Source organism: Corvus kubaryi, unplaced genomic scaffold (genome assembly GCF_017639235.1).
Source record: "Corvus kubaryi isolate FWS band 111438036 unplaced genomic scaffold, C.kubaryi_AGA036_p1.0 72, whole genome shotgun sequence".
Classification (NCBI taxonomy): domain Eukaryota; kingdom Metazoa; phylum Chordata; class Aves; order Passeriformes; family Corvidae; genus Corvus; species Corvus kubaryi.
The window spans coordinates 3,705,788-3,715,405 of record NW_024582060.1 but is presented as its reverse complement, the minus strand read 5'-3'; the positions used below and the strand labels follow the sequence as shown (position 1 = coordinate 3,715,405).

Here is a 9,618-nt window from a genome sequence, read left to right as displayed (position 1 = left end):
TGGAGAACTGGACTGTTTTTTCTTTTTAGTGAAGAATAGAGAAAAAACACCTTGGGAATTCAACATCATCTTTATCATCGTTTATGTAATCCAGGAGCTAATAAGGGAACTAATAGGGGATTTTACTGGGCAGAATCAGATCCAAAACATATTCCAACAATGTAACCAAAGACATGAGGTTCAGTTTAATATTTTTCCTACAATGTATGGGCACACACCTATATAAATATATATATATACATATTAAATTGCATAATGAGCAATAGAAAAATCAAATTAGCAGGAAGATGAAATAGCTTGAAAGCTATTTCAAAAACATCTTTCAACACCTGTAAAATTATTAAAATCTTGGGAAAAAACTACCTTAAACTTTTTCATTGAACTGAAAAAACAGTAATTATAGTTCTGTGCCATGTGGTTCCCAACCTATTACAATAAATATTTTACATTTGTTTTTTCACTTTCTCATTTATTGATCCCTATGCAAAAGTGAATTTAACCTGATACAGAAACATCAAATAGGCAAGGTTCCCCTCTCTATTTGGTGGGAGCAATTTATACACACTTCATTGATCATTTCTGTACACTCGTGTGTATATTGCAATTTTTAGTATAATTTATGAACAAAGGAAGAAGGCATGTAAAATTGTTGGGGTAAACCTGGTGACATGGTAGGGCTTTTGCTTTTTCAGCCTGATGAGCAGAGAAGAAGAGAGGTTAAGGAACAGGAGGGAAAGGATCCATAATAGTCATCTGACACCCAGAAAGTTTAAAATTGCCCAAGGAAAAAACCAAATAACCACAACTGTAACTTTGCATTATCACCCTAACTTTCCTGGCCCACTTAAGAGTGCACCCGGGAAACGAGGAGTTCATAAATGTTAAATTAGACAGACTTTGCTCTGTGATGCAAGCCATGGCTGTGACCTAAAGCAAGAATATAGAATGCCTTTCAGTTAGAGAGTCTGTCACTCTCGTTCCCTTTGATGCTCTTCCTTCACTTTCAGGAAGAGAGCACAGGGAGTTAAGGTTTGTGGCCTGCTCCCCTGTTGTCCCTCATTTTGCAGGCATTAGAAATCCAGATGAAACCTCGAGCAGCACAAGAAGCACACACACAAAATCCCCTTCACTTTCATCAGTAACTTTTTCCCTTATGAAAGTTTCCATCAGAGAGCCAGTGAGCCTTATTATACAGTCACCCAGCTCTGGTTACCACACAGTCATTCAAAATGAAGCACTATATAAACTGCCATAAAAGGTTCCTTCATCTGAACACTCTCTCGCCGAGGTCCTTTCTTCCTCCCACTTTGAGGTGAGGTAGAAGTGAATGAGTCTCTGCGGGTTCTCTGGCTCCTGCAGATCACAGGGGCTCTGTGGCCCCTTGTAACCTTCCTGGTTATCTTTACTCTGGCAACAGCATCCCTACACAGACAGGGAAGGCTGAGTCAGCAGCCCAGGCCTACCATCCCTTTGTTAGAAACTTGTCCATAAACATTAGCTGTAGGCCTATGTTCTAGCAAACTTCTCTCTGTGTCAAAATTACACACATTTATCAAATGCCTGGAGTTTCTGAATGTGGGACAAAGCTTGCAGCCTCTCCTCTAACTAAAAATAGTTAAAGTCAAAACAGGAGACTGGACTTGGATCTGGTCAGAACTGCCTGAAACATGTGCAGCCCCAAGGAGAGAGAGAGAAGTGGTTCACATCCTTCTGCTCCTCACTGGGGGCTGGGCCATAACACAGCTGGGCCATAGTTAACATACCAAGGACATATCAAGGTTGATTTCTTCTCAAACAGCATAAGATTGTAGACTTGTTCTGTTTCGTGTTTGCATCCTGATTAGACTGCTAGGGTGTCTGTTCTTGGGAAAGGGTTCCAAGAGCGACAGCATTGTTTTTTGGGACTGATGGGAATCTCCTCAACAGGATGAGAGCACATGGCAAAATATCTGCAGTTCAGTCTGTGCTAATGTCCCTGCTGCTGCTTCTGCTTCGAGGAAGCAACTGGAGACGAATTACTGGTCCTAACTTCCTAATTAAGGAAGAGCTGGAGGGAATACATCATGGGCAGTAGGAAAAAAAAACTGAAGAAAAGGAATTTTTTTCTGGTTTATGCTTCAAATGATTCATGACTTGCAATACATCATATGGAGTCCTGGCTCAACAAGAGTCTTAGGCAAGTGTATTGCTTTAACTTGTAACCTTTTCTGAAAACTATTGGAAAATTGAGTAGCGCTTCATTTCAAAAATGAAAGACTAAGTAAGGACAGAAGTTAGACCCGAGAGGAACTATGCTTGTTCTACTGTTTTCAACACTTGCTAGAGATACTATTTTCACGTTAGTCTTTTGTAGCTGATCCCTTTTAGTGGGACTAAAGATTGATGTGTTACCAGTTCAGAAACATGTCTTGTTTCACTATGATTTTAACAAGCCTGTGAGATCTAATAAAGTTTGTAGGGATGTGGAACTCACAAACAAAACTGAAGTAACCTACCCTTAGCTTTGGCCAACTCCATGTCCACCTGAATAAATGACATGATCTAAGGGTCCATCATACATAAGTAACATCCATATAGCGTTGTTCATAGAACAACACCCCTAAAACTAAAATAGATTAATGTTTTCCTTCTCTTCTGTTGTCATAATTTCTACAAAACAGATAGTTTCCTGAAGAAGGCTTCCATTCAGCACCCCTACCATCCTACTTCCTCCCTGAAAAAGTATCAAGAAATATTTATGACATGCAAAAAGGCTTCCATTTCTAAGAGTATGAAATATGTTCTTGTCAGAAATAGAGCATTACACTTGGGTTTTCATTAAAATATGATTTCTGAAAACTAATAAAAAAATTAGAAATGTTGGTGCACAGAAAAATGAAAAGTGAGAAAAAAATGCATAAAAAAATATCCACAGGATAGCATGGGGAACTAAGTGGGGGAAAATTACTTTTGCTTTGGAGAAAGCATTATGTAGGCAAGGCAATTTTATTAACACGGTTGGATAAAATATAAAGGGTTTTCCTAATCTCAGAGACTTCAAAAGAGACTTTTTTTGAGACAATATTAATATCAAAGCCAGTTGTCACTATTATTAAAATGTTCTTTGCTCTTCATTAGTCACAAATGATCCCCTCGACTCACAAAAAGGTACTCGGTAAATTAAAAGCTTTTATGTAACACTCCAACAAAAGTTGAATGACTCCGGAGTTAAAAGGCAACTCTTGTGTCTGTCAATATTCAAAGTGGTACCCAATTTTTTCCTTTTTTAAAGTAGCAATTTCCTTGGGGTATTTATTCATTTATAGATCTATTAAGAGCCTGATGAGGAATGGACGATTAATGAAAAGCTTTGTCGTTCTGACTTCTCACAAGCAATCATTAAAGGCCTGATTTTGCATTGTGGGCAGCCTGCTAGTGCCATGTAAAATCCCTCTGGAGGATAAACAGGTCTATCCATCTCCAGGGCTAAGCGAAGCCTGGATTTATGTCTTTGTGAGGGCAGAGTGGTAATTCCTCGTGCTGGGTACTTTTCCTAACGCACTATGTCTAAGCACTTCAAAAGAGTTTGTTTGCTGATCGCGTTAGCCAGAACACAGCTCATCCCTCCAGTGGGCTGCATTGTGTGACTCTTAATCGCTGTTTAATTGCAGTCTCACACTGCTGAACTTAATGGGAGCTCCTCACCCACTTGCATGGTGAAAGACTGGAGGATAGGATTATGGGATTTTCTTAATGTAGACTCAGAAATACCACACATGATGTGGGGGAGTCACCGGAATTTGCCCACCACTGGATTTGTGCGGTTGCTTAGAGTTGTCTTTCCACCGAGCCGTGTATGTCTCTCTGAGGCTGAGATGTGGGGACTGAGGATCCACTGTTGATTTTCACTTCACATAACCCTGTTGGTGGTACCATTTGTCTATTGTGTTCTTGCCTCGTGGGAAGGTTGGTGCTGGAATGGTGGAGGCAGAACTGAGAACCAGATTTCCAGGATTTTATGCCTGCCTTGACACTGATTTGCCTTAACTGAAGAGTTATATCACTTTTCCCCTTTGTGCCTCAATTTTTCTATTTATAAAATGGGAAAAGAAACCATGGGCTAAGGCTGAATGAATACCTTTAGACTGCAAAAGAAAGGTAATATAGTAGTACAAAGTATTAATTATTATATTATCTCTCTCTCTTTAATGGATTTATATTTAATTCAGTTACAGAGAGATGCTTTGTTCGCATAATAACATTTTCTACTGCCTTTGAGGCTCATAGGAGAAAGCTTGTGGGAAGGAAACTGGTAAGTGTTTGAATTTAGAAATGCTGCTGGTTTCAGTGTATTTAAAATGCTGTTGAAGTCGGGACGATTTAAATGTGTGAGATTTCAAATGTCTCATTGACACACATCGCAAATTCCTTCATTGCCTGAGGGAGCTACAGCAAAAGGAAAAGTTGGAGTCTTTTAGTTTCACAGTTAAGGCAGCTTTTTTTTAAAGTGAGTTAATGATGGAGCATTTGCCTGTGCAGTGGTAACAGAGCAATCTGTCACTGTGAGAAGACTCCTGGGGTGACTACCAAGACATGTTAACTAGCAATGGTACCTCCATTGTACATGACCCGTTGCTCGCCCCGGTGTTGCAATATATTCCAGCCAGGTTCCTGAGTGAGAAATGGGAGTGGATTCATGTTTTGAACAGAGGCACAGGCCCAACTCAGCTTGTAAAAACTGAGGGTGAGGGAAGTCTGCTGAGGGAAGCAAGCTGAGGGTCTGACCAATGTTCTTTTTCTGTTCTTGCCCTCAGCATTCAGCGGCGCATCTGTTGTGTTTGTCACGGAGCTGGCTCCTCTCGCTGGCTCCCCTCCTTGCACACCCCGCCACGCGCTGCACGCGGGACATATTGTAAGCACACACTCATTGATCTTTACTCCCTCTGATGACAGATACAAATCTGCTGCCACTGAACCTTATGCTAATGTTCAAATGAAAATGAATAGTGTGCACTGAGGCACACCAGGTTGCACTTTACCTGCCTGTATACATTTATTTGGGGATACGATGCTGAAACCAGCCTTCTGGGCCCATCTCCATATCTCAGCTCCAGAACAGCATGAGATTTTCAGGTGTGTGAATTCCCCCTACATTAGAACTTGTTTTCTTGGCAAACGAGCCGAGGTCTCTGGGCTGGAAAAAGCAACTGAGTGGTCTGACAAAATTCTTCCCCTGGGCATAGGACAGTCAGGACCATTGTTTACTCCTGTGGTTTGTTTCAAGGTCACATTTTGTGTTAAGTGAGACTGAAGCAGTCTTTCACTTATGCTGGATAGAACACGACTGGCTTGGACTCTCCCATTCATGTCATCCATGATGATGGAGTATCAAACTGGATGCACTGGACATCTGTAACAGCAAAAAAAAGTCAAAGTGAAACAAGAGAACTGTTTTCCTACCTCTCCACCTTCATTCTGTGTGTGATGCAACTGTTAATGGAATATGGCTGGAAGAAACATGTCTCAAAAACATGCAGTAATATTCCGTGTGAAAGTTTCTATAACAGTCAACAACCAAATCCTCCATTTCATTCTCCAAAGCCATAATTTCAGCTGATGTCTATGTCCAAATAAAAAAGTGAAAATATGAGTAAACCAAATCCAATATATCTCATATACTCCTCCAGTTCCCAGAGGATAACACATTCCAAACATCTAATACTTTTTTTTCCTGTTTTCTGACCTGAAACGCTGGAATTACAGCTGCTGATCGTGAATGTTTGAAAAGAGTTGCGAATGCCTGGCAACTCTTTCAGTGAAGAAATTCTTCCTGATGTCCAACTGACCCTTTCCTGGCACAGCCTGAGGCCATTACTTGTCCTGTTGGAAATGTTAGGGTGTACTCTTGTCCCTGTAAACTGAAACCTCAGTCTCAGGAGATTCCTTGTGGGATCACTTGCACTTTTTTTCTGTCAAGATCCTCTTCAGGACTGTAAAGTGATTTTCTTTTCATGTCACACTGCTCTACACCCAAAGAAATTATTTGTTCCATTTTTTGCACAGAAATTAACAAAATCTCATATTATCTGGAATTTTGCCACATATCCTCTACAGATACCAACCTCAACATATTCTTTTTCTTTCCACCCCTCTTATGAGTCTGTCCTAAACTTATTTGCCTGTGTCATCCATCTTCCCCAGCTCTTCCCCATGAAATGATGATGTTTCCCCATCCTGCCCTCAGATAAGCTCTTCTTCACGCATTTTACCACACGTTTGCCATTCACTCTGTGCCCCCTACCTCAGTTTCTTTGTGGCTCATCAAGAGACAGCACATGCCATGGCTGATCTGGTACACTGGGCACCCTGACTGATTGATTTGCCAGCCAGCTGAGATGAAAGAGCTGGAATGACTGCTGTGTTACCTGCTTTTCCTTCAAGGGAATAATTAAAAATCGTTCTCTTCTACCAGCAGTTGTGGAAAATACCAACTGCCAGAAGACCTGAAGGAACTAAAACCGCTGTTCAGTCTAAGATTTGATGGAAGTTGCCTCACAGGTGTGACTGACAGGCAGATAAAGCTATTTTTATTTTTAACAAGGTTCCTAAGAAAAAATATCAAGTTGTAGTATGTTTTAATCAAACAGACTCTGAAGAGATCAAGAACCTTTATGATTTTGCCTCAATTTTTTTAGACCATCCTTAATCTGACATATCTAATTACACTTCTATGTATTCTGATACAGAGCTGGTAGAGGGCATTTCTTTTTGTAAGGCTGGGTATTAATGGGCCCATTACACTACAAAACTGCTGGGACTTCCAGATGTCACTGTAGTAAAACTAAGTAAAGGTAACCTTATGAACAGTTTCTCTGAGCTGTAGCACATTCCCACACCTGCAGGGAATAAAGATACTAAAGGTACATTACAAAACTACCCTGAATGTAGAATTATAGAATCTCCTGAGCTGGAAGGGACTCACAAGGATCATCAAAGCCTAACTCCTGGCCTTGCATAGAACACCTCAAGAACCACACCATATTCTTGCACTCTGTCAGGCCTGGTGCTGTGACCGCTTCCCTGGGGAGCCTCTTCCAGCACCCAACCACCCTCTGGGTGAAGAATTTTTTCCTGATATCCAGCCTAAATCTCCCCTGACTCAGCTCCATGCTGTTTCCTCAAGTTCTGTCGCTGGTCACAAGTGAAGAGCTCAGTGCCTGCCCCTCTTTTCCCCTCACAAGGAAGCTGTAGACAGAAATGAGGTCTCCCCTCAGTCTCTTCTGGAAGGAAAGAAGAATCTGGAAGAAAGGGAAAACAATATTGCAGGGAAATCTGGGCTGCCTCGATCTTCAGTTTTCCCTGTTCTTTTACCACTCTGGTTCTGCACATTACCTGGGTGCTAGGCTTTGCGGAAATCATCCCTGCTTTTGCCAGAGCAGAGACACTCAGTGCGTGTTCACACACTGCTTGGTTCAGGCTATCTTGTGTTCTAATGAACATATCACAGCAATAGCTCAGAGCTCCCCATATTTCCAAAAAGCATATGTTAAACAATGTAAGCAAAGAGAAACCGTAACAGGCTTCACTTGTCCTAACAGTCCATCTGTTTCCTACTCCCTGCTGAGCGCATCTCTTTTCCTGGTTCCCTTTCAGGTGCACTCTTACCTTATGTAACGTGCTTTTTATTGGAGATTCATGCTGTGACCCTGTCAGAATTGCTACAGCAGGGGTGACCTCGGTAATGACTGTCCACAGCCTGCCAAGGTAAGTTGGTCAGTGTTAGCTGATTAAACTTTTAACAACATCCCCTGTGCGATAAAGGGCAAAATGACAACTTTGCCCATCGTCAAGGTGTCTGTATAATAAACTAATTAGTAAACCACACAGTCTGTGGAGCTTTTAATGAGTGCTATCGTCTGGCCTCTGTAATAAAAACCCAGTCTGCCCCCTTTTGGGATTCAATTAAGGCACAGACTGTCATATGCTTGGCCTGGCTGATCAATGAATCCATTCCGACCTTTGTCGGAGCTGTTTGCAAGGTCACTGGCAGTAGTGAGGGAAGCCAGCCTAGTGGTGGGGAGACAAACCCAACAGCACCCGACAGGCACCAGTATCAGCTGCTAATGTCCTCCAGGTCCTTTGACATCAGCAGAAGTTTCTCTCACACAAAGGTTAGCTGAAAGAGAATGTGGCAATATGCATATGTATAAAATTTAAATATATGGATACCCGTTCTTCTGAACAGAAAGGTTTCCCTGTTATTTAAAAGTTCATTAATTCCTTCACATCTGCATGTACCTAGGCACCTGTGGGGTTTTTGAGCACCAAAATACGCTATCAAATGTTTGCTCTCTAAACTGAGTTTATTGCTATGATCCAGATACACAAACAAAACAAACACAACAGAGTAGCCTTAGATCATACAAAACAGCCCCCTTTTCAGGTCCTTGTGTACAAATAATACTTATCACCATATGATTCCAGAAGGGGTTTATAACCGTTGAAATAATTTTTATGGTGCTCCGTTGCAATCAGTAACAACATTTTAATTTTACAGACAGGAAAATTTCTGTAAAAAAAAAAGTAAATGGTCAGACAGGCAATGACCCAATGAGATACCCAGGCACTGCAGTGAAGGCATCTTTAAAAGTAAAGGTTTCAGGTTTCAGTCCTTTCACCTTCCATCCTCAGGAGAATAAACAGGAATCAGGGGACTGTAGAGTGAAGACAAGACCTTTAGCATCATTATCATCTGCCCTGACCAGTGGGTAAGCACCTGAGCTCCAGGCAAGCTCTGTCCACAGCCACACTGCCACCACAGTAGAGTCAATGATGCACTTGGGTTTATTACAGCTGTAGTAGCAGTGTGGAACCTCCAGACCTCCCAAACATCACTTCCTACAGCCAACAAGAAAGCACTGCATTAGGTGATATGGCAGGGCCATTAGAGACTGTGTCCCCCTGTGAAATGTGGATGCAATCAGAAGAGCAAAAACTGGATGGAGTTTATGAATTCATTCTGCTCAGGTGAGAACACTAACCTCCAAACAGTGGGCCTTCTCTTCTGTCCTCTTCTTTGTTCATTTGAATTAAATAATCTCTCCTCTGCCACCTCATAGTATTTTATAGCCTGGGGAATAAGGAGGTGTCTGAAAGGTGATTTTTAACTGCTGTGATTCAAAGAAAGGAAAAAAAAAAATCTGGTTGTAATTGTCCTGCTGATTCAGAAACTGAGCAATCTCTGTAGGCATAACTCACGTGAATTCATAGCAAGAAACCAAGTTCTGTTGGTCTTTAAATACCAAAAAAGCAGAGACACAAGGTAATTAGAGTGATACAATAGTGGTGCCTAGTATTTGCATTCCTGCTATTTGCATTCCATTAGAGGTGGAAAACAACAGAAATGCAGAACTTTGCCTTTTCCAATGCAGGCAAAATAGCACTTATCTGCTCACCCTTGACTATTCAGTTACAGCAAACAGTTTACTTAGTTATCAAACAAAAAGTCTATTAAGTTTATATATTTTTTAATTATTCATTATCACTACTCCAGTGACTCCATCCTATGCCTCTCTGAGTCTCTCCCTGTTTTTCTCTGGCACTTCTGCATGTAGCCAGTCTTGCATTACTTACTGTGAT

The 9,618-nt window shown here is 41.3% G+C and overlaps 1 long non-coding RNA gene across 2 annotated transcripts in view; it reads right to left on the bottom strand.

Annotated features, from left to right (window-relative positions):
* Nucleotides 1–2,971: 2,971 nt before the first annotated feature.
* The window catches only part of LOC121675148, a 214,916-nt gene continuing 208,269 nt past the window's right edge, over nucleotides 2,972–9,618 (bottom strand). For both annotated transcript variants that reach the window (XR_006019973.1, XR_006019974.1), the window contains 2 exons: nucleotides 7,645–9,149; nucleotides 2,972–5,389 (listed from right to left, as the gene is read on the bottom strand). This is a non-coding gene — a long non-coding RNA (uncharacterized LOC121675148). The remainder of the gene's footprint in view (nucleotides 5,390–7,644; nucleotides 9,150–9,618) is intronic.